We start from the raw sequence: 25,305 nt of genomic DNA, 5'->3' as shown, positions 1-25,305 counted from the left end.
GGGCCTACAGTACCTCGTGGACTGGGAGGGGTCATTTTGGACCCTTCTCTCCTGAGAGATTTCCACCGCCTCCACCCGGATCGCCCGGCGCCTCGTCCTCCGGGTCGTCCTCGAGGCCAGTGGCGGCCGGTCAGGGGGGGGGGTGTACTGTCACGACTTCCGCCAAAGTTGGCTCCCCTGCCTGTTCGGGCGGTGCTCGGCGGTCGTCGTCACCGTCCTACTAGCCGCTACCGATCCCTTTTTTGTTTGTCTGTTGGTTTTGGCTTATTAGTTTCACCTGTGTGTATTTTGGTTTAATTAGCTTCCCTATATGTAGTAGTTTGACCCGCCCTTGTTTCATGTGGGATTGTTTTTTGTTACTCTGTTGGTTGTGGTTTCATGTTGGTATTCTCCGGACTGTTTGGTCCTGTGTTTGGGCTGGTCTGTTTTATGCTGTATGGTCTGGTCTGTGTGTTGGCGTGACCGTTTTTTGCCGGAGAATAAATTACGATTTACCGAACCCTGCTCTCTGCGCCTGATTCCAACCCACCACTCCTAGTAGGCTGTGACATATCTGTTCTGTTAACGAATTTGGCACACTAAAAAAGTTTTGGATATAAAAAATAAAAAAAACTGTTTCACAATCAGGGACTGCATTACCCAAAAGGGCTTCAAAAAATACCCCCCCACCCAATTTTTTTGTTTGTTTTTATACTGGGATGACATACTTAATTGATGATTAAATAGTTGGGCTAGTGGTAGACCTGCCAAGGTCAGAAAATACATAATTTTGACCACTTTGTTGGTTTAATAGCTATCACCCATAGAATGTCCATGCTCTTTTAGGCCCCCCCCCCCCCACCATTTTTTTTAAGGATAACAACCATAGGGGCTGCATTACCCAAAAGGGCTTCCAAAAATGAGTGTGGGCTCTCTGCTAAGTTATAACATGTTAGTTAGTGTTCCGGGGCATAGGTTAGTACAGAAGTGGAGAAAGGTATGGCGAGCAGGTTGAAGAGAATATGATTTAAGGGCAAGTTAAGGTTTTGTTACCAAAAACTGTGTCTCAATGGGTTGAGTCTGGGGCCTATCGTGAGTTTAATTTATGAAAAAAATATTTGGGTTTCTATTGTCATACACTATTGATCTGATTGTTAATTTATTTGTTGTAATATTGCAGAAATGCACAGGGGCTACACTTGAGGCAAGTTGATATGATAGAGGATGGCATTGCAAGGAGCTCAAGGACCCTGACAAGAATGACGATAAAAGCCTAAGAGTGCATTGTGAATGTTAGAGTTGTCGATCAACACAGAATAATGAAACATTTTGACTCTGAAAAGGCCACAAGCTTTGCTTGCCTACGGTGCATTTGGAAAGTATTCAGACCCCTTGACTTTTTCCACATTTTGTTACGTTACAGCCCTATTCTAAAATTGATTCAATCGTTTTTTCCCTCATCAATCTACACATAATACCCCATAATGACAAAGCAAAAACAGGTGTTTAGGAATTTTTGCAAATGTATTAAAAATACAAATTTAAAATCACATTTAAATAAGTATTACGAACCTTTACTCAGTACTTTGTTGAAGCATCTTTAGCAGCGATTACAGCCTTGAGTCTTCGTGGCAGTGACACTACAAGCTTGGCATACTGTGTTTCTCCCATTCTTCTCTGCAGATCCTCTCAAGCTCTGTCAGGTTGCATGGGGAGCGTCGATGCACAGCTATTTTCAGGTCTCTCCAGATATGTTGGATCGGGCTCTGACTGGGCAACTCAAGGACAAAAGCCTGTTTTCCTGACTGAATATAGGCTGAATGTTTTGTCAAATATGAAAATGTTTACAGTAAATTACAGTGAAAATAGCAACAGACAAATAAACTCATACTCTCAGTTACTTTGTGACAACTTCAATTAAAGTGTATTTCAACATGAGACAGGAGCCGTGTCAGGTCAAGACGATCCTATAGAAGTTGATGGTGCTTCCTTGGGACACTCAAAGCCCTGAGAAGGTTCAAGAGGTGGAAGGGTTTCCAAATTGGGCCAAGTTATCCATTTATCCAAATTATCCATTTTTATTATTTATTTAGGCTTGGGACCTAAGAGATCATTTGTTGATATATTTCACTTTTGGTAAACCATTGCCTTTTTAAAGTACTGCTCAGTAGATATACTGAAATGGATAAAAAAAGAGGGCTTGCCAACTTCATATACTAAATAATATGATAAATACATCTCTGTATTTGTATTTATAAGGGATCCCCATTACTCTTCCTGGGGTCCAAACACAGCAAAGCACCCACATTACACAATAAAACAAAATATAAAAACAGTGAACTATGTTTGTCCTGAATGAAACAAAGAATGAGCCAAAGATTAAACAGTATACCACCACATATCCACAACACAACATTTTCAATACCACAATGTGTGCTTACACATGTGTACTTAAAAAAAAAGAACTTTTATTTAATTAGGCAAGTCAGTTAGGAATAAATTCTTATTTACAATGACAGCCTACCCCGGCCAAACCCGGACGATGCTGGGCCAATTTTGCGCCTCCCTATGGGACTCCCAATCATGGCCGGATATGACAGAGCCTGGATTCGATTCAGGGTCTATAGTGACGCCTCTTTCACTGAGATGCAGTGCCTTTGACAACTGCGCCACTCGGGAGCCCCATGGTGCCACCTTTGTGTGTGTCTCTTCACACTCCCCGTTGTTCCATAAAATGTATTTTTACCTGCTTTTTAAATCAAATTTTACTGCTTGCATGAGTTATTTGATGTGGAATAGAGTTCCATGTAGTCATAGCTTTATGTAGTACTGTGCGCCTCCCATAGTCTGTTCTGGACTTGGGGACTGTGACGAGACCTCTGGTGGCATGTTTTGTGGGGTATGCATGGGTGTCCGAGCTGTGTGCTAGTATTTTAAACAGACAGCATTCAGTACATTCAGCTGGTCAACACCTCTTACAAAAACAAGTAATGAGGAAGTCAATCTGTGTTCCACTTTGAGCCATGAGAGATCCCAGTTGAGTGATCGCTGTCCCTGTTCACCCACGACTGTATGGCCAGGCAGGACTCCAACACCATCATTAAGTTTGCAGACAACACAACAGTGGTAGGCCTGATCACCGACAACAACGAGACAGCCTATAGGGAGGAGGTCAAAGACCTGGCCGGGTGGTGCCAAAATAACAACCTATACCTCAACTCAAGACTAAGGAGAGAATTGTGGACTACAGGAAAAGGAGGACCGAGCACGTCCTTATCTATTGCAGATTCAGTCTTCCCAGCCTGGTGCAGGTCTACAATTTTGTTTCTGGTGTCCTTTGACAGCTCTTTGGTCTTGGCCATAGTGGAGTTTGGAGTGTGACTGTTTGAGGTTGTGGACAGGTAACAAGTTGATAACAAGTTCAAACATGTGCCATTAATACAGGTAACGAGTGGAGGACAGAGGAGCCTCTTAAAGAAGAAATTACAGGTCTGTGAGAGCCAGAAATCTTGCCTGTTTGTGGGTGACCAAATACTTATTTTACACCATAATTTTCAAATAAATTCATTAAAAATCCTACAATGTGATTTTCTGGATTTTTTTTCTAATTTTGTCTAGTTGAAGTGTACCTAGGATGAAAATTACAGGCCTCTCTCCTCTTTTTAAGTGGGAGAACTTGCACAATTGATGGCTGACTAAATACTTTTTTGCCCCACTGTAGACATAAAAAATATCTATGGATAGCAGAAAGAAAACCCCCGTCAATACTGCCATCTATTGGTAAACATAAATATACCAGGTTACTACAGTTAGTGATTCATTTTATCTCTATTTCTTATTTTTGTGACTCCTCTTTGGATGGAAAATGGCTGTGTTTTTCTGTGATTAGGCACTGACCTAACATAATCAGATGGTGTGCTTTCGTCGTAAAGCCTTTTTGAAATCGGACACTGTGGTGGGATTAACAACAAGTTTATCTTTAAAGTGGTGTATAATACTTGTAAATTTGAGGAATTTTAATTATGAGATTTCTGTTGTTTGAATTTGGCGCCCGTTAACGGGATTTCAGCCGTAAGAAGTTTTTAAACAATATCTAGTCCTAGATAGAAAATCCTTGTATATTATACTCACCCATCCAGGGGCTTTGGCATTTGGACCTACCCTGCCAATCAGGCTCAGACTCTTGAGAGGGCAGTGCTGCTTTAGCTGGTCTCTGACCGCATTCACATTTCCGTCTTGGCTGCATTGGCTACTTGCAGTAAGCCTATAAAATGGATAAGGACTTCTTCTTAGTGGGTGGGTCACTCAGGTGGATGTCTAATATATAGGGTTGGCACCGTTCCATCATAATAGGACAAAAAATAAACAAACTATATATTTGTGATTTTATTTTTAAAGTGGGCAAAAGTGAATACTCTCTCTGTCACAACTCCTGCTCACAGACACACATTGGCTCTGGCATTTGCAGCCATTTTCCTTACTCACACACTTTCTAGCACACTCGCTTAGGCACATGTTCACACCTCATAAAGCCGCTCACACATTAAGCTTTGTGATTTCCTCTTCCAATTAACTGAACACATTATCTACAAAATCTGTAGCTTCTACAGTAAAGACTATTCTACAGGAGCTCTGACAGTGGTTCAATCTTGCGGTTATGGGTCATTGTCTTCTTCGCATCAGGAATTTAATTTGCCGGAACATTTTAAAATCCTGTTTGTCTGCTTCATGTGCTCCACAGGGAAAAGCTCATCTCTGTATTAAAGCTATAAATAAAATGAAAGGAGTTTGTGGTATTGTTTCATACCTCCAGGATGCTTGTTCACCGGACGCTGCCGTGACAGGTGTAAGAGGTTTGCTCATCATCCTATGGCTGTCCAGAGGAGGCCTCCATCCTACTCTAGATATGGCCTTGAGCCAGTGAGGAGCCCGGTGACTGTGACATTAGCCCCTGATCAGGTCTGTCATCTCATCTGAACCAGTTCCACACACAGCCAGGGGCCAGCCACACCTGGGGCACCCAGCCTCACAGGCTCACCGTCATCAACCAATCCCGACAGTCACAATATGCTGATGGTACACGGGAGCTTTGTTGATTTTCTCCTGGGTCAGCTGAAGCAGCATACTGAAGTCAATACAGACAACTCTCATGTCTGTCACAGCTTTGTCAGCTAAAACACACACCTCATATTCAATCGATATTTGTAGCTACTGGGAGTATGGTGCAATTGACATTTGTAGCAAATCGACATATATTACATTTATAGGTTGCTAGCTATATTACAGTAAAATATAATATATAAGATATGCCATTTAGCAGACACTTCTATCCAAAGCGACTTACAGTCATGCTTGCATTCATTTTACGTATGGGTGGTCCCGGGAATTGAACCCACTACTGAGTTATGGTAGAATCCATGGTGTTGATATATTATATATTAAAGTGTTGATATATTATTCTATTGACATGCATTTATTCATATTACTCACCTCATTGCACTGAGAGGCAGGTTAATGTGGGGGATGATGTTTATCTCTGTAACTCTGAGATGGATAAATCATTCTCAAATTTTGTGAAACTATTACCCTATTTGTGGAGAGCCTCGGGTGTATTTCTCTCCATGTAAAGAGGTTTTTAATGATGGACATACGACAGAGTCAAAACATCCCCCTTTCATTATCCTCTATGAGCAGCATAATATTTGGTTCAATAATATAAAGTCCATATACTACTCAGTCAAAAACCTGAGTAGCTAAGTTACTCCTACCCTGAACACCAAAACCTCTGTATTCACCTGACAAATTATACATCATGTCTGGCTGGAGAAGCCGAGTCTAATTTCGACCAGCTGGTCTGGATAACAGAGCCTGCTGGGAGAGGTTAAAGGTCAGGCTATGTAATAACATCTCTATCACACCCGAGCAGCAAGGGGACCTGGCTGAGTCACCAGAGATGATTGCTGGGGCTGGGTGGTTGACTGTCTGATTCACTCTTCTGAGGACTCTCCCATCCCATCTCCATAGCAGGTCTATTCCTCAGACAGCCTCTCCATCTTCTCTATTGCAACGATTATTTGAACTGAAAATTATTTCTGCTCTTACTTTGATCATTTGCACTGAGAACAAGTAAAAGTAGGTGTCTTGTTATTTTACACTAGAGCCCAAGTCTATGGATTTTATTGTTAGTGTATGAAACAATGAAATTACATGTTGAAGAGACAGGTTTGCTTGTCACCACCATAATATGTAGCTATCATTATTATCCTTATCTTCAATACTTCAATACACTCTTGTTGGTGATAAGAAAAGTGATTAGAAACACCTGTGTGCTCAACATTTGAAAATAACTCTTTAGAAATGACAGACTAAAACATTGAAGATGGATAGTCTCTCCGTCTGCAATAACAGAAACAGATGGAGACCACTTAACAAAGACAAATCTTCAACTAGAACTGGGTAGGAGAGGACAGAGGAAGGATTTTGTGACATTTCCAGCTCAGTAATGTATTCAACTAAACTTTTCTCGTTATGCCCTTTATGTGGAACAATTTACAGAGCTCACTGAAATTAGATGTTCCAGTTCAGAGTAATCTTTAGAGATCTATGTCTGTTTTTCTTAACATGTTTTGTCTATATTGTATATGTTTGATATACAGTGCCTTGCGAAAGTATTCGGCCCCCTTGAACTTTGCGACCTTTTGCCACATTTCAGGCTTCAAACATAAAGATATAAAACTGTATTTTTTTGTGAAGAATCAACAACAAGTGGGACACAATCATGAAGTGGAACGACATTTATTGGATATTTCAAACTTTTTTAACAAATCAAAAACTGAAAAATTGGGCGTGCAAAATTATTCAGCCCCCTTAAGTTAATACTTTGTAGCGCCACCTTTTGCTGCGATTACAGCTGTAAGTCGCTTGGGGTATGTCTCTATTAGTTTTGCACATCGAGACACTGACATTTTTTCCCATTCCTCCTTGCAAAACAGCTCGAGCTCAGTGAGGTTGGATGGAGAGCATTTGTGAACAGCAGTTTTCAGTTCTTTCCACAGATTCTCGATTGGATTCAGGTCTGGACTTTGACTTGGCCATTCTAACACCTGGATATGTTTATTTTTGAACCATTCCATTGTAGATTTTGCTTTATGTTTTGGATCATTGTCTTGTTGGAAGACAAATCTCCGTCCCAGTCTCAGGTCTTTTGCAGACTCCATCATGTTTTCTTCCAGAATGGTCCTGTATTTGGCTCCATCCATCTTCCCATCAATTTTAATCATCTTCCCTGTCCCTGCTGAAGAAAAGCAGGCCCAAACCATGATGCTGCCACCACCATGTTTGACAGTGGGGAGGGTGTGTTCAGGGTGATGAGCTGTGTTGCTTTTACGCCAAACATAACGTTTTGCATTGTTGCCAAAAAGTTCAATTTTGGTTTCATCTGACCAGAGCACCTTCTTCCACATGTTTGGTGTGTCTCCCAGGTGGCTTGTGGCAAACTTTAAACAACACTTTTTATGGATATCTTTAAGAAATGGATTTCTTCTTGCCACTCTTCCATAAAGGCCAGATTTGTGCCATATACGACTGATTGTTGTCCTATGGACAGAGTCTCCCACCTCAGCTGTAGATCTCTGCAGTTCATCCAGAGTGATCATGGGCCTCTTGGCTGCATCTCTGATCAGTCTTCTCCTTGTATGAGCTGAAAGTTTAGAGGGACGGCCAGGTCTTGGTAGATTTGCAGTGGTCTGATACTCCTTCCATTTCAATATTATCGCTTGCACAGTGCTCCTTGGGATGTTAAAAGCTTGGGAAATCTTTTTGTATCCAAATCCGGCCTTATATACTTATTCACAACAGTATCTCGGACCTGCCTGGTGTGTTCCTTGTTCTTCATGATGCTCTCTGCGCTTTTAACGGACCTCTGAGACTATCACAGTGCAGGTGCATTTATACGGAGACTTGATTACACACAGGTGGATTGTATTTATCATCATTAGTCATTTAGGTCAACATTGGATCATTCAGAGATCCTCACTGAACTTCTGGAGAGTGTTTGCTGCACTGAAAGTAAAGGGGCTGAATAATTTTGCACACCCAATTTTTCAGTTTTTGATTTGTTAAAAAAGTTTGAAATATCCAATAAATGTCGTTCCACTTCATGATTTTGTCCCACTTGTTGTTGATTCTTCACAAAAAAATACAGTTTTATATCTTTATGTTTGAAGCCTGAAATGTGGCAAAAGGTCGCAAAGTTCAAGGGGGCCGAATACTTTCGCAAGGCACTGTATGTGTGCAGGGCTCATCTGACATCCCTGTCAAAACGAAGGTTAAAGAAATAAAGAAATAAATGTCTGCAATTATGCCAATTCCACCTGCTTCGAGAAGTGTGTTTTGCTGTAGTGGCTCCCGAGTGGCGCAGCGGTCTAAAGCACTGCATCTCAGTGCTAGAGGCATCACAACAGCCCCTGGTTTGATAAAGGTTAAATATAAATACATTTAAAAAGAGCATAGCATTTTTACCATCAGCTCTGTCAAACCAATACTGTTCCTTAGCTTGAATGCTTTACTTTTACTAATAGTGCACCCTGTGCTTTCTCCTTGTTTAAGAACATGATGTCTGGAGGTGGGTTCAGCATAAATCAATGGATTGATTTTCATTGCAGCTGGCCTCTTTAATAATTACCCCAGTCTTCATTGAGATGATGTGCAAAGAGCTGTAATGCATGCTGTTTACGTCATTGCGATTGGAAAGGTGCATTATGGAGACCTTGTTTGGGGATTTAGCACTCTTTTAGTTAGGCCTACTTTGGTGAGAGCATGGTCACATGACCCAGGTGTCATGCGCCTGCCAGGGACCTTATTGAGCTGTAGTGAGCATCATGAAGTCAAGCCTACACATTGACATGGGGTAACCCAGACATCCTGTAGAAAAGTGACTCAGAGATGCACTCTCTAAGGTACAGTACATTGGTGACGTCAGTCTGAGCTAAGTGAGTTTCTTTAATGCACAAAATAACTCATATAGTCATGGATAGATCAAAGCATTTAAAATACTGCAAACAACCTGTTGTGGCTTGGTGTGCCTTCATCAGTGTGAGAGAAGGTGTGTCAATTAAAAAGGCGAACAGTGCTACAGTAAAACCCAGTACAGGAGAGTGTCATCTGCTTACGGCGTTTTGTGATATTGTCAAATGGAATTAGAGGTATGCAAAAAAACTACATTGTACATTATCAGATAGGCTACACCTCATAAAAAACAACGTTGGCAATCCGTCAACAAGCAAATTGGTAATTCAAATGTACGTTTGATATCAATTATGAAATGTGATGATCCTGGCAATTAGTCCTTTAATGAATGAATTAATGTTAATTTCCCCTTCATATTTCCTGTAATTCAAAAGAGCAGCTGTTTCAGGGAGTTGAGGTTGGCTTCCCTGTTACCTTCCTACTACACAGTGGAATTTAGAGAGACTCAAAACGAGGCCATTAAATCATTTGAGTTATCACGCAGCAATAAAACCTACAGTAATGCAAGTCTTCCATCACAGTATGATGTCCTACACTGCCATAGATAGTCATAGATAAACTCTTAAAAAAAAGAGACAAAACAGCTGAGACATGCCTGTAGCGAATTGGTGGGGTTGTATGACTGGCAAAGCTGATGTAAAGCCAAAGCTACAGTTAAAATATTAAGCTAGTGAGCTAGCATGTGGTAATAGCACACTGCTTGCTTAGCAAGTATGTCCTGATTCAGCTTACACAAAGGACCTCTGCCTTGTTAACACACATGACCACCCCTACAAAGCATCTTACCAGTCAGCACCACCAGATTTTACAATTTGGCAGTGCAAATGGCGACACTTTAGGCTGACTAGTAAGTAGCTATGTTTCCATTAACTTTATCTAGTGATTTTCTTTAGAATAATTCTTTTTTCGATACCGTTTCCATCACGTCGCAATGTAACATTGCTTTTGTCAAATAAACCTGCTTCAATGGAAACCTAACTACTTTCACACATCCCCATGTGCTACATTCACCCCTGAAACTTACTCCACAGCGACCCCAGCTTTGAGTGCAGATCTACATTAAGGCACACCGCTTCCTCCTGATTCGGGGCAGGCCAGAACCCAGGATCTCTGCCTTGCAAGCACACATGACTGCCCTCCCAAAGCGTCTTAACAGTGAGCAGCAACCGAAAAGTTAACAATTTCAGGCTGACACTTCAGGCTGAGGAGTAAGTTTCACATATCCCCATGTGAAACGATAGCATACAGGCAACAAAAAGGCTTGTCTTAATTGCCTTAATTATACAACAGTAAAAACTGCTAGTGCAATGATTATGATTGACAGTGACATGCTCTTCAATGGCTAGCGGCAGTTAGCAACATTTTTTAACTCCTTTTCTCTTGCATGAAACAATAGTTCTTGACTTACTTTCTTTTACGTGTCTGTTTGGTTTGAGAAGATTGAGGTGAGCTGTTTGTAGTGCTGCTCTTCAAAGTGTCGACAGGAAGGACCCCAAATACAGACAAGGTTCCCCCGCACTTCCCTTTTTTGTAGTCCCAGAACAGTGATTATCAAAGCTTAAAGACAACAGTGTTCCTCTTACCAAGGATAAGCATTGCATAACATAGAAAAAGTTTTGCGTCCTTCCATTTTCTTCTGGTTGGTAGACAGTTTGTGATTACTTGTATGATGTGTTTCTAATGGTACATCAATAACGGTAACTAACACACTTTTGTACATGGCACTGTTCCGTACAATTGACCTTATTTTAGTATTACAAATTGTTTTAATACTTCCAGATCAACTGTAATATGAATACCATTGTAAAGCACAATTTCTCCCCTTTCCAGCAAAATCAATGACGAGACCTTCATGCTGCCCGCCTCTGCATGATTGAAGAAGGCAATGAGCTCTGTCAGGTCTTTTTAAAAATGGCGGGTGGGGAAGCGAAACCTACTGCGTGATAGGAGTGTGTGGAGAAACTGCTTTTTTCACCTGATTCTGTCCAACTTTTCACCTCTTAAATGTAAATTATACAATATAAAGAGTTTTTTGAAGGTTTGAAGGTTTGTGTCAAATTTGAATTAGGTTTTTAGGGTGGCGCTAAAGTTATCTTCAGAAGTAAATAGCGGCTGTCTCCGCTTTTGAAAGTCATGATGGCTTGCAGTAATGACGCAAAAAATGTATGCATTCAGTTCTACAATTGACTAGGTATCCCCCTTACACTGTCCCTTTCTTGTTTTTAATCTGCGAGAGAAACCTGTGAAAAAAGGCTGTATGACACAGAATGAGTTGCATAACGCGTCATGATATGTCACAATTTAACGTACAGCGTCAGAGGGGGCAGTTTTTTAAAACTATTCTCCAATACTATCGGGCCATTACCATGTCAATCAACACTGGAATAGAAATGTAGTTGATGCCAAGACAATCACTACGGTCCCATTAGTTTTCATTGCAGCCTCGTTTGAATGTCGCGGTTGCGCAAATTTATACAGAATGGGGTTAGTCACCGTTACTTGTTTTTGCAATGTCATGTCAGTGACTATCATTAAAGGTGAAGACTGTTATTTTTATCAAATCAATTCTCTGTGTAATTATTATTACGTGATTAAACTAATCATGTACACTTTAATTAACTAGGAAGTCGGGGCACCACGGGAAAATATGTATAGCGTCTCTATTTCCCAAATCGATATTTTCATATCTTATGAAGTACAGTCTTGTATTAATGTATTGTGATTACCTCATCAGTTCTCATTACTAAATGTCGCAAACCATTGGATATCTGCACAAACCCTAGTTTCCAGAATGAATCAGCGATATATAAAATGGCTCAATTATTTATTTACTAACAAATCACAGAAATACATAAACAAACAATATATTTATTGGTTACTAACACAATGCGTTGATAAGTCCCTAGTGGGATAAACCGGTATGATGGCTTGGTTGACAATGGAAAGGGGTGGGACAGATAAAAAGCAGGAAAGACTAAATTGATTCATCACACACAGTTGATAATTATAGTAATTGAAATGCTAATCCTTTGCACACGGCCGCTCATTCGAAAATAATTGCAATGTATATATTTAATTCGGTATGTTGTTTTTGTCTTCTCTGTTGGAATCACCGGTCCATCTGCTGGAGAGTAAGTACATCAGAGAATCTCTTGTTAACTTCCCCAGAAGTCCCAATGTCTTTTGTAGTTGTCGCTTTCTCAGCAGCTCTGGATAGTGTCTGTTGTAATGGATACGACAGGCGTACAGATGGTTGTTGCATAGAATAGATGCTTCCGCGGTTGTCGGTATTCTCGCACTAGATTTACGTAATTTCCAGCTGCAGACTAGCAATTCTACGTCTAGGATTTGCTCTTATTCTGTAGTGATTGATAGTCTCAAGAGTTTAACAATATACAGCTGTGTAGCCAACACTACACACTGTCTGGTCTCCCTGGCCTTAACCATTTCAACATGTAGCGCCATCTCCATATTTTCTGGTCTTAGAAGTTCAACCATTTTCAACCTTAGCTTACACCGTGGTTTCCGTGGTCTGGTGTGAATTGCATCACAGGGGCTTTTATACTTGGGTAGAAAAAGGGCCATCTCATCATGTTTGTGCACACCTGGGCGTGGCTACTGACTGTCCATAAACATCCAATTCTCATTTAGATGATTAAATCACATTGTTACTTATTCATTCATCTTACATGGCATTCAAAATCAAATCAAATGTATTTATATAGCTAGCCCTTCATACATCAGCTGATATCTCAAAGTGCTGTACAGAAACCCAGCCTAAAATCCCAAACAGCAAGCAATGCAGATGTAGAAGCACGGTGCCTAGAAAAAAACTCCTAAAAAGGCTAAAACCAAGGAAGAAACCTAGAGAGGAACCAGGCTATGAGGGGTGGCCAGTCCTCTTCTGGTTGTGCCAGACAGATTATAACAGAACATGGTCAAGATGTTCAAATGTTCATAAATGACCAGCATGAGTCAAATAATAATAATCACAGTAGTTGTCGAGGGTGCAGCAAGTTAACATTTACAGCAGTTGGTTTTTCATAGCCGATCATTAAGAGTATCTTTACCATTCCTGCTGTCTCTAGAGAGTTGAAAACAGCAGGTCTGGGACAGGTAGCACATCCGATGAACAGGTCAGGATTCCATAGCCGCAGGCAGAACAGTTGAAACTGGAGCAGCAGCACGGCCAGGTGGACTGGCCGTGCTGGAGTCAGCAAGGAGTCATCATGGCAGGTAGTCCTGAGGCATGCGCCGAGAGAAAGAGAGAATTAGAGAGAGCATACTTAAATTCACACAGGACACCGGATAAGACAGGAGAAGTACTCCAAATATAACAAACTGACCTTAGCCCCCCGACACATAAACTATTGCAGCATACATACTGGAGGCTGAGACAGGAGGGGTCAGGAGACACTGTGGCCCCATCCGATGATACCCCTGGCCAGGGCGAAACAGGCAGGATATAACCCCACCCACTTTACCAAAGCACAGCCCCCACACCACTAGAGGGATATCTTCAAGCACCAACTTACCATCCTGAGACAAGGCCGAGTATAGCCCACAAATATCTCCGCCACGGCACAACCCAAGGGGGGACGCTATAACCCAGACAGGAAGATCACGTCAGTGACTCAATCCACTCAAGTGACGCACCCCTCCTAGGGACGGCATGAAAGAGCACCAGTAAGCCAGTGACTCAGCCCCTGTAATTGGGTTAAAGGCAGAGAATCCCAGTGGAGAGAGGGGAACCGGCCAGGCAGAAACAGCAAGGGCGGTTCGTTGCTCCAGAGCCTTTCTGTTCACCTTCATACTCCTGGGCCAGACTACACTCAATCATATGACCCACTGAAGAGATGAGTCTCCAGTAAAGACTTAAAGGTTGAGACCGAGTCTGCGTCTCTCACATGGGTAGGCAGACCATTCCATAAAAATGGAGTTCTATGGGAGAAAGACCTGCCTCAAGCTGTTTGCTTAGAAATTCCCGGGACAATTAGGAGGCCTGCGTCTTGTGACCATAGCGTACGTGTAGGTATGTATGGCAGGACCAAATTAGAAAGATAGGTAGGAGCAAGCCCATGTAATGCGTTCTAGGTTAGCAGTAAAACCTTGAAATCAGCCATTGCCTTAACAGGAAGCCAGTGTAGGGAGGCTAGCACTGGAGTAATATGATCACATTTTTTGGTTCAAGTCAGGATTCTAGCAGCCGTATTTAGCACCAACTGAAGTTTATTTAGTGCTTTATCCGGGTAGTCGGAAAGTAGAGCATTGCAGTAGTCTAACCCAGAAGTAACAAAAGCATGGATTCATTTTTCTGCATCATTTTTGGACAGAACGTTTCTGATTTTTGCAATGTTACGTAGATGGAAATAAGCTGTCCTTGAAACAGTCTTGATATGTTCGTCAAAAGAGAGATCAGGGTCCAGAGTAACGCCGAGGTCCTTCACAGTTTTATTTGAGACGACTGTACAACCATTTAGATTAATTGTCAGGTTCAACAAAAGATCTCTTTGTTTCTTGGGACCTAGAACAAGCATCTCTGTTTTGTCCAAGTTTAAAAGTATAAAGTTTGCAGCCACCCACTTCCTTATGTCTGTAACACAGGCTTCTAGCGCGGGCAATTTTGGGGCTTCACCATGTTTCATTGAAATGTACAGCTGTGTGTCATCCGCATAGCAGTGAAAGTTAACATTATGTTATCGAATGACATCCCCAACATGTAAAATATATAGTGAAAACAATAGTGGTCCTAAAACGGAACCTTGAGGAACACCGGAATTTACAGTTGATTTCAGAGGACAAACCATTCACAGAGACAAAGTGATATCTTTCCGACAGATAAGATCTAAACCAGGCCAGAACTTGTCTGTGTAGACCAATTTGGGTTTCCAATCTCTCCAAAAGAATGTGGTGATCGATGGTATCAAAAGCATCACTAAGGTCTAAGAGCACGAGGACAGATGCAGAGCTTCGGTCTGATGTCATTAAAAGGTAATTTACCACCTTGACAAGTGCAGTCTCAGTGCTATGATGGTGTCACGCCCTGACCTTAGTATTTTGTGTTTTCTTTATTATTTTGGTCAGGCCAGGGTGTGACATGGGTGAATTATGTGTTTGCCTTGTCTAGGGGTTTTGTAGATTGATGGGGTTGTGTTTGGTATGGTAGTCTAGGTAAGTCTATGGTTGCCTAGAGTGGTTCTCAATCAGAGGCAGGTGTTTATTGTTGTCTCTGATTGGGGTACATATTTAGGCAGCCATATTCTTTGGGTATTTCGTGGGTGATTGTTCCTGTCTCTGTGTTTGTTGCACCAGATAGGGCTGTTTCGGTTTTTCACGTTTCTTGTTTTGTATATTGCTCATTTTTCATATTTTATTAAAGATGTATAAAGATAACCACGCTGCATTTTGGTCCTCCTCTCTTTCAAGAGAAGAAAACCGTAACAGAATCACCCACCACAGCAGGACCAAGCGGCGTGGTGACAGGCAGTGGCAGCAGGAGCAGAGAAATCCAGATTTCTGGACATGGGAGGTAATCTTGGACGGTAAAGGACCCTGGGCACAGCCAGGAGAATATCGCCGCCCCAAAGAAGAGGTGGAGGAGGCACACAGGGAGTATGGCGAAGCCAGGTAGGAGACCTGCGCCTGCACGGTCCGGTCTATCCAGTACCACCTCCACGCACCAGCCCTCCGGTGGCAGCTCCCCACACCAGGCTTCCTGTGCGTGTCCTCGGCCCAGTACCACCAGTGCCAGCACCACGCACTAGGCCTACAGTGCGCTTCGCCTGTCCAGCGCTGCCAGAGCCTTCCTCCTCTCCAGCGCTGCCGGAGTCTCCCGCCTGTCCAGCGCTGCCGGAGCCTTCCTCCTCGCCAGCGCTGCCAGAGTCTCCCGTCTGTCATGAGCCGCCGGAGTCTCCCGTCTGTCATGAGCCGCCGGAGTCTCCCGTCTGTCATGAGCCGCCGGAGTCTCACGTCTGTCATGAGCCGCCGGAGTCTCACGTCTGTCATGAGCCGCCGGAGTCTCACGTCTGTCATGAGCCGCCGGAGTCTCACGTCTGTCATGAGCCCCCGGAGTCTCCCGTCTGTCATGAGCCGCCGGAGTCTCCCGTCTGTCATGAGCCGCCGGAGTCTCCCGTCTGTCATGAGCCGCCGGAGTCTCCCGTCTGTCATGAGCCGCCGGAGTCTCCCGTCTGTCATGAGCCGCCGGAGTCTCCCGTCTGTCATGAGCCGCCGGAGTCTCCCGTCTGTCATGAGCCGCCGGAGTCTCCCGTCTGTCATGAGCCGCCGGAGTCTCCCGTCTGTCATGAGCCGCCGGAGTCTCCCGTCTGTCATGAGCCGCCAGAGTCTCCCGTCTGTCATGAGCCGCCAGAGTCTCCCGTCTGTCATGAGCAGCCAGAGTCGCCAGTCAGCATGGAGCAGCCAGAGTCGCCAGTCAGCATGGAGCAGCCAGAGTCGCCAGTCAGCATGGAGCAGCCAGAGTCGCCAGTCAGCATGGAGCAGCCAGAGTCGCCAGTCAGCAGGGAGCAGCCAGAGTCGCCAGTCAGCATGGAGCAGCCAGAGTCGCCAGTCAGCATGGAGCAGCCAGAGTCGCCAGTCAGCATTGAGCAGCCAGAGTTGCCAGTCAGCCAGGATCCGCCAGAGTCGCCAGTCTGCCAGGATCCATCAGAGCCACCAGTCTGCCAGGATTCTCCAGAGCCGCCAGTCTGCCAGGATCCGCCAGTCAGCCAGGATCCGCCAGTCAGCCAGGACCTGCCAGAGCCGCCGGTCAGCCAGGATCTGCCAGAGCCGCCAGTCAGCCAGGATCTGCCAGAGCCGCCAGTCAGCCAGGATCTGCCAGAACCACCAGTCAGCCAGGATCTGCCAGAGCCATCAACCTGCCTGAGCTTCCTCTCAGGCCTGAGCTTCCTCTCAGTCCTGAGCTTCCTCTCAGTCTTGAGCTTCCTCTCAGTCCTGAGCTTCCTCTCAGTCCTGAGCTTCCTCTCAGTCTTGAGCTTCCTCTCAGTCTTGAGCTTCCCCTCAGTCCTGAGCTTCCTCTCAGTCCTGAGCTTCCTCTCAGTCTTGAGCTTCCTCTTAGTCCCGAGCTACCTCTCAGTCCCGAGCTACCCCTCAGTCCCGAGCTACCCCTCAGTCCCGAGCTACCCCTCAGTCCCGCACTACCTCAGTCCCGAGCTGCCCCTCAGTCCGGAGCTGCCCCTCAGTCCGGAGTTGCCCCTCAGTCCGGAGTTGCCCCTCAGTCCGGAGCTGCCCCTCAGTCCGGAGCTGCCCCTCAGTCCAGTGGGGCCCTTTGTTAGGGTTACTAGGCCAAGGTCGGCTCCGAGGGTCGCCAGTCTAAGGACGCGGAGTAAGCGGACTAAGACTATGTTGGAGTGGGGTCCACGTCCCGCGCCAGAGCCGCCACCGTGGACAGACGCCCACCCAGACCCTCCCCTATGGGTTTAGGTGTGCGGCCAGGAGTCCGCACCTTTGGGGGTGGGGGGGGTACTGTCACGCCCTGGCCTTAATATTTTGTGTTTTCTTTATTATTTTGGTCAGGCCAGGGTGTGACATGGGTGAATTATGTGTTGTCTTGTCTAGGGGTTTTATAGATTGATGGGGTTGTGTTTAGTATTGTAGTCTAGGTAAGTCTATGGTTGCCTAGAGTGGTTCGCAATCAGAGGCAGGTGTTTATCGTTGTCGTCTGATTGGGAACCATATTTAGGCAGCCATATTCTTTGGGTATTTCGTGGGTGATTGTTCCTGTCTCTGTGTTTGTTGCACCAGATAGGGCTGTTTCGGTTTTTCACGTTTCTTGTTTTGTATATTGCTCATTTTTCATCTTTTATTAAAGATCTATAAAGATATTTTGGTCCTCCTCTCTTTTAATGGAAGAAAACCGTAACAGATGGGGTCTAAAACCAGACTGAAGCATTTGGTATACATTGTTTGTCTTCAGGAAGGCAGTGAGTTGCTGCGCAACAGCTTTTTCCAAATGTTTGGAGAGGAATGGAAGATTCAATATAGGCCGATAGTTTTTGATATTTACTGGGTCAAGGTTTGGCTTTTTCAAGAGAGGCTTTATTACTGCCACTTTTAGTGAGTTTGGTACACATCCGGTGGATAGAGAGCCATGTATTATGTTCAACATAGGAGGGCCAAGCACAGGAAGCAGCTCTTTCAGTAGTTTAGTTGGAATAGGGTCCAGTATGCAGCTTGAAGGTTTAGAGGCCATGATTATTTTCATCATTGTGCCAAGAGATATAGTACTAAAACACGAGTGTCTCTCTTGATCCTAGGTCCTGGCAGAGTTGTGCAGACTCAGGACAACTGAGCTTTGAAGGAATACGCAGATTTAAAGAGGAGTCCGGAATTTTCTTTCATGATCATGATCTTTTCCTCAAAGAAGTTCATTAATTTATTACAGCTGAAGTCAAAGCCATCCTCACTTGGGGAATGCTGCTTTTTAGTTAGCTTTGCGACAGTATCAAAAATACATTTTGGATTGTTCTTATTCAGACGTAAACCTGACAGCTGGGAAATGTACACCTTAAGATGTACAGTTATGTATGTTTCCTGGCCTTCATGAGATCACCAAATGAAACACACTCAACATGACTGTCCCGTCCCGTAAGTGTCCACGGACCATTCCCACATTCTCAGAAAAATAAAAATGGTTTAATTCTCCCATTTTGGGGATTTGTTCTCCATAGACTCTCTCCCACAATACTGAATGGCAGTTTCTGCCAGGTATTTATGACAGTTGTAAAACCTGATGTGGGAGAGCGAGTGAGAGAGGGGGGAGCCATGATATACACCCAAAAAGGGCCACGTCGTGACAGCAAGAAGTGTTGACATGATGAATGCGGTGAGGTGTCTGTTTAAAATACTAGCACACAGCTCGGACACCCATACATACCCCACAAGACATGCCACCAGAGGTCTCTTCACAATCCCCAAATCAAGAACAGACTATGGACGTGCACAGTACTATGTAGAGCCATGGCTACATGGACCTCTATTCCACATCAGGTAACTGATGCAAGCAGTAGAATCAGATTTAAAAACAGATAAAAATACACCTTAAGGAACATCGGGGACTGTGAGGAGACACAGGCACAGACTTACACATACAAATGATAAGATGCACTCTACACACACATGGATTTTGTATTATTAGAGTATGTGATAGTAGAGTAATGGCCAGCGGGAGCACAATGTGTTGTGAAAAGTGGGATCCTTAATAAATACAAAATACACACATAGGTCACCAAATAGCTTAGTATGGTCTCGACTCTATAACAACATAAGTACTGTAGCAGGAAAAACACTTATTCACCACTATCTTTATTTATTGGCTGGAGCAGAAGTGCACAGTCAGACTCTCTCGCTCTCGTTGGGTCTAGAGAAGAGCTTACCCAGGTTATGAGCCAGAAAAGGCCTCCTTTGCTACTGTTTTCAAGGGCGCAACAGTACTCTTTCAAAGACTCTCTCATCATGTCTACAACGAAAGCAGTAATGTTTTTCCGCTGTCTTCCGGACAACATCAGTATAAAAGGATCCATACTTGTATAGTTTCTACGAAATGGGACAGCTTTGATTTGTTGTACAAAACCGTAGTCTGTCAGCAAGCATAGATCCCCCCCACTTGGCCTTCGATGCTCAGTCATAGGACTGCTATATTGGAAACATAAACAGACTTCAATATCATCTTTCATCTTGCAGCGGTGAAAATGCCTCTGTTCAGAGAGACATTTGTGCTCAGCTTGAATATCCAATTGCAGTAAAGCCACAAACAATGCGTATTTGCTATGGTAAGAATCTCTTTCTAGATTTGTCTGAATTCAGAACAAGAAAAAGTAATATGTGACTCATTTCAGGAAACTAGCTGTATGTCGCACATCACTTCTTCACAGGAGAGGCATTTGAAAGTAAACTTTTTATTAAACTCTAAATGCGTTTTTGTGCAAAAATTCCATCTGGATCATGAGAACCTTAATGTGCCTTAATAACAAACCTGTATGCCATCTGTAAATACGAATAAATTGGTTATAATACGAGCCTAGTTGGTTTCGCTATGGAAAAAGTCTATGGAAACTTCCCACTAGCCATGATTGGCTGAGATATAGGATGGGCTGGACATGCCGAGAGATGAGTAGCACGTTTCTGTCGATAACATCAGCTGGTCAGTATGTGAAAGTAATCCTTTCCAATGTGGCTTTTTTAAAAGATATCACATAGTAGACCTGCAAAAATGTTGCTCTCCACTTTCTAGAGGACCGAGTTTTGAAATCAGACGAATTCCCACTGGAATTAGAGTATGATAGCTAAGGAGATTCTGGCGTTTGATTGCAAACATGCAAAAACACAAAAGGTTGTTGTATAAAACACCTGTCTCCAGAGTCCATCTTCAAACTAAGGGTAACCATGGCATCAGAGAGGTAGAAGTGTCCATCCATGTACAGTTGAAGTCAGAAGTTTACATACACCTTAGCCAAATACATTTAAACTCAGTTTTTCACAATTCCTGACATTTACAGTGCCTTGCGAAAGTATTCGGCCCCCTTGAACTTTGCGACCTTTTGCCACATTTCAGGCTTCAAACATAAAGATATAAAACTGTATTTTTTTGTGAAGAATCAACAACAAGTGGGACACAATCATGAAGTGGAACGACATTTATTGGATATTTCAAACTTTTTTAACAAATCAAAAACTGAAAAATTGGGCGTGCAAAATTATTCAGCCCTTTTACTTTCAGTGCAGCAAACTCTCTCCAGAAGTTCAGTGAGGATCTCTGAATGATCCAATGTTGACCTAAATGTTTATTTCAGCTTTCATTTCTTCATTTCTTTCATCACATTCCCAGTGGGTCAGATGTTTACATACACTCAATTAGTATTTGGTAGCATTGCCTTTAAATTGATTAAATTGGGTCAAATGCTTCGGGTAGCCTTCCACAAGCTTCCCACAATAAGTTGGGTGAATTTTGGCCCACTCCTCAAATCAAATCAAATCAAATTTTATTTGTCACATACACATGGTTAGCAGATGTTAATGCGAGTGTAGCGAAATGCTTGTGCTTCTAGTTCCGACAATGCAGTAATAACAAGTAATCTAACTAACAATTCCAAAACTACTGTCTTGTACACAGTGTAAGGGGATAAAGAATATGTACATAAGGATATATGAATGAGTGATGGTACAGAGCAGCATAGGCAAGATACAGTAGATGGTATCGGGTACAGTATGTACAAATGAGATGAGTATGTAAACAAAGTGGCATAGTATAGTATAAAGTGGCTAGTGATACATGTATTACATAAGGATACCGTCGATGATATAGAGTACAGTATATACGTATGCGTATGAGATGAATAATGTAGGGTAAGTAACATTTATATAAGGTAGCATTGTTTAAAGTGGCTAGTGATATATTTACATCATTTCCCATCAATTCCCATTATTAAAGTGGCTGGAGTTGAGTCAGTGTCAGTGTATTGGCAGCAGCCACTCAGTGTTAGTGGTGGCTGTTTAACAGTCTGATGGCCTTGAGATAGAAGCTGTTTTTCAGTCTCTCGGTCCCAGCTTTGATGCACCTGTACTGACCTCGCCTTCTGGATGATAGCGGGGTGAACAGGCAGTGGCTCGGGTGGTTGATGTCCTTGATGATCTTTATGGCCTTCCTGTGACATCGGGTGGTGTAGGTGTCCTGGAGGGCAGGTAGTTTGCCCCCGGTGATGCGTTGTGCAGACCTCACTACCCTCTGGAGAGCCTTACGGTTGAGGGCGGTGCAGTTGCCATACCAGGCGGTGATACAGCCCGCCAGGATGCTCTCGATTGTGCATCTGTAGAAGTTTGTGAGTGCTTTTGGTGACAAGCCGAATTTCTTCAGCCTCCTGAGGTTGAAGAGGCGCTGCTGCGCATTCTTCACGATGCTGTCTGTGTGAGTGGACCAATTCAGTTTGTCTGTGATGTGTATGCCGAGGAACTTAAAACTTGCTACCCTCTCCACTACTGTTCCATCGATGTGGATAGGGGGGTGTTCCCTCTGCTGTTTCCTGAAGTCCACAATCATCTCCTTAGTTTTGTTGACGTTGAGTGTGAGGTTGTTTTCCTGACACCACACTCCGAGGGCCCTCACCTCCTCCCTGTAGGCCGTCTCATCGTTGTTGGTAATCAAGCCTACCACTGTTGTGTCGTCCGCAAACTTGATGATTGAGTTGGAGGCGTGCGTGGCCACGCAGTCGTGGGTGAACAGGGAGTACAGGAGAGGGCTCAGAACGCAACCTTGTGGGGCCCCAGTGTTGAGGATCAGCGGGGAGGAGATGTTGTTGCCTACCCTCACCACCTGGGGGCGGCCCGTCAGGAAGTCCAGTACCCAGTTGCACAGGGCGGGGTCGAGACCCAGGGTCTCGAGCTTGATGACGAGCTTGGAGGGTACTATGGTGTTGAATGCCGAGCTGTAGTCGATGAACAGCATTCTCACATAGGTATTCCTCTTGTCCAGATGGGTTAGGGCAGTGTGCAGTGTGGTTGAGATTGCATCGTCTGTGGACCTATTTGGGCGGTAAGCAAATTGGAGTGGGTCTAGGGTGTCAGGTAGGGTGGAGGTGATATGGTCCTTGACTAGTCTCTCAAAGCACTTCATGATGACGGATGTGAGTGCTACGGGGCGGTAGTCATTTAGCTCAGTTACCTTAGCTTTCTTGGGAACAGGAACAATGGTGGCCCTCTTGAAGCATGTGGGAACAGCAGACTGGTATAGGGATTGATTGAATATGTCCGTAAACACACCGGCCAGCTGGTCTGCGCATGCTCTGAGGGCGCGGCTGGGGATGCCATCTGGGCCTGCAGCCTTGCGAGGGTTAAAACGTTTAAATGTCTTACTCACCTCGGCTGCAGTGAAGGAGAGACCGCATGTTTTCGTTGCAGGCCGTGTCAGTGGCACTGTATTGTCCTCAAAGCGGGCAAAAAAGTTATTTAGTCTGCCTGGGAGCAAGACATCCTGGTCCGTGACTGGGCTGGGTTTCTTCCTGTAGTCCGTGATTGACTGTAGACCCTGCCACATGCCTCTCGTGTCTGAGCCGTTGAATTGAGATTCTACTTTGTCTCTGTACTGGCGCTTAGCTTGTTTGATAGCCTTGCGGAGGGAATAGCTGCACTGTTTGTATTCGGTCATGTTACCAGACACCTCGCCCTGATTAAAAGCAGTGGTTCGCGCTTTCAGTTTCACACGAATGCTGCCATCAATCCACGGTTTCTGGTTAGGGAATGTTTTAATCGTTGCTATGGGAACGACATCTTCAACGCACGTTCTAATGAACTCGCACACCGAATCAGCGTATTTGTCAATGTTGTTATCTGACGCAATACGAAACATCTCCCAGTCCACGTGATGGAAGCAGTCTTGGAGTGTGGAGTCAGCTTGGTCGGACCAGCGTTGGACAGACCTCAGCGTGGGAGCCTCTTGTTTTAGTTTCTGTCTGTAGGCAGGGATCAACAAAATGGAGTCGTGGTCAGCTTTTCCGAAAGGGGGGCGGGGCAGGGCCTTATATGCGTCGCGGAAGTTAGAGTAACAATGGTCCAAGGTCTTTCCTCCCCTGGTTGCGCAATCGATATGCTGATAAAATTTGGGGAGTCTTGTTTTCAGATTAGCCTTGTTAAAATCCCCAGCTACAATGAATGCAGCCTCCGGATAAATTGTTTCCAGTTTGCAGAGAGTTAAATAAAGTTCGTTCAGAGCCATCGATGTGTCTGCTTGGGGGGGGATATATACGGCTGTGATTATAATCGAAGAGAATTCTCTTGGTAGATAATGCGGTCTACATTTGATTGTGAGGAATTCTAAATCAGGTGAACAGAAGGATTTGAGTTCCTGTATGTTTCTTTCATCGCACCATGTCACGTTAGTCATAAGGCATACGCCCCCGCCCCTCTTTTTACCAGAAAGATGTTTTTTCCTGTCTGCGCGATGCGTGGAGAAACCTGTTGGCTGCACCGCGTCGGATTGCGTCTCTCCAGTAAGCCACGTTTCCGTGAAGCAAAGAACGTTACAGTCTCTGATGTCCCTCTGGAATGCTACCCTTGCTCGGATTTCATCAACCTTGTTGTCAAGAGACTGGACATTGGCAAGAAGAATGCTAGGGAGTGGTGTGCGCTGTGCCCGTCTCCGGAGTCTGACCAGAAGACCGCCTCGTTTCCCTCTCTTTCGGAGTCGTTTTTTTGGGTCGCTGCATAGGATCCACTCCGTTGTCCTGTTTGTAAGGCAGAACACAGGATCCGCGTCGCGAAAAACATATTCTTGGTCGTACTGATGGTGAGTTGATGCTGATCTTATATTCAGTAGTTCTTCTCGACTGTATGTAATGAAACCTAAGATGACCTGGGGTACTAATGTAAGAAATAACACGTAAAAAAACAAAAAACTGCATAGTTTCCTAGGAACGCGAAGCGAGGCGGCCATCTCTGACAGAGCTGGTGTAACTGAGTAAGTTTTGTAGGCCTCCTTGCTCGCACATGCTTTTTCAGTTCTGCCAACAAATTTTCTATAGGATTGAGGTCAAGGCTTTGTGATGGCCACTCCAATACCTTGACTTTGTTGTCCTTAAGCCATTTTGCCACAATTTTGGAAGTATGCTTGGGGTCATTGTCCATTTGGAAGATCCAAAATATTCACATAATTTTCCTGCCTCATGACGTCATCTATTTTCTGAAGTGCAACAGTCCCTCCTGCAGCAAAGAACACCCACAACATGATGCTGCCACCCCTGTGCTTCACAGTTGGGATGGTGTTCTCCGGCTTGCAAGCATCCCCCTTTTTCCTCCAAACATAACGATGGTCATTATGGCCAAACAATTATATTTTTGTTTCATCAGACCAAAGCACATTTCTCCAAAAAGTATGATCTCTGTCCCCATGTGCAGTTGCAAACCGTAGTCTGGCTTTTTTAATGGCGGTTTTGGAGCAGTGGCTACTTCTATGCTGAGTATCCTTTCAGGTTATGTCGATATAGGACTCGTTTCACTGGGGATATAGATACTTTTGTACCTGTTTCCTCCAGCATCTTCACAAGGTCCATTGCTGTTGTCCTGGGATTGATTTGCACTTTTCACACCAAAGTACATTCATCTCTAGGAGACAGAACGCGTCTCCTTCCTGAGCAGTATGACGGCTGCGTGGTCCCATGGTATTTATACTTGCGTACTATTGTTTGTACAGATGAACGTGGTACCTTCAAGCATTTGGAATTTGCTCCCAAGGATGAACCAGACTTGTGGAGGTCTACAATTGTTTTTGAGGTCTTGGGAAAATCAAAATAAATCAGC

The sequence above is a fragment of the Oncorhynchus clarkii genome, chromosome 3 (assembly GCF_045791955.1).
Source record: "Oncorhynchus clarkii lewisi isolate Uvic-CL-2024 chromosome 3, UVic_Ocla_1.0, whole genome shotgun sequence".
NCBI classification, from domain to species: domain Eukaryota; kingdom Metazoa; phylum Chordata; class Actinopteri; order Salmoniformes; family Salmonidae; genus Oncorhynchus; species Oncorhynchus clarkii.
Note: the sequence above shows the minus strand (reverse complement) of the source record.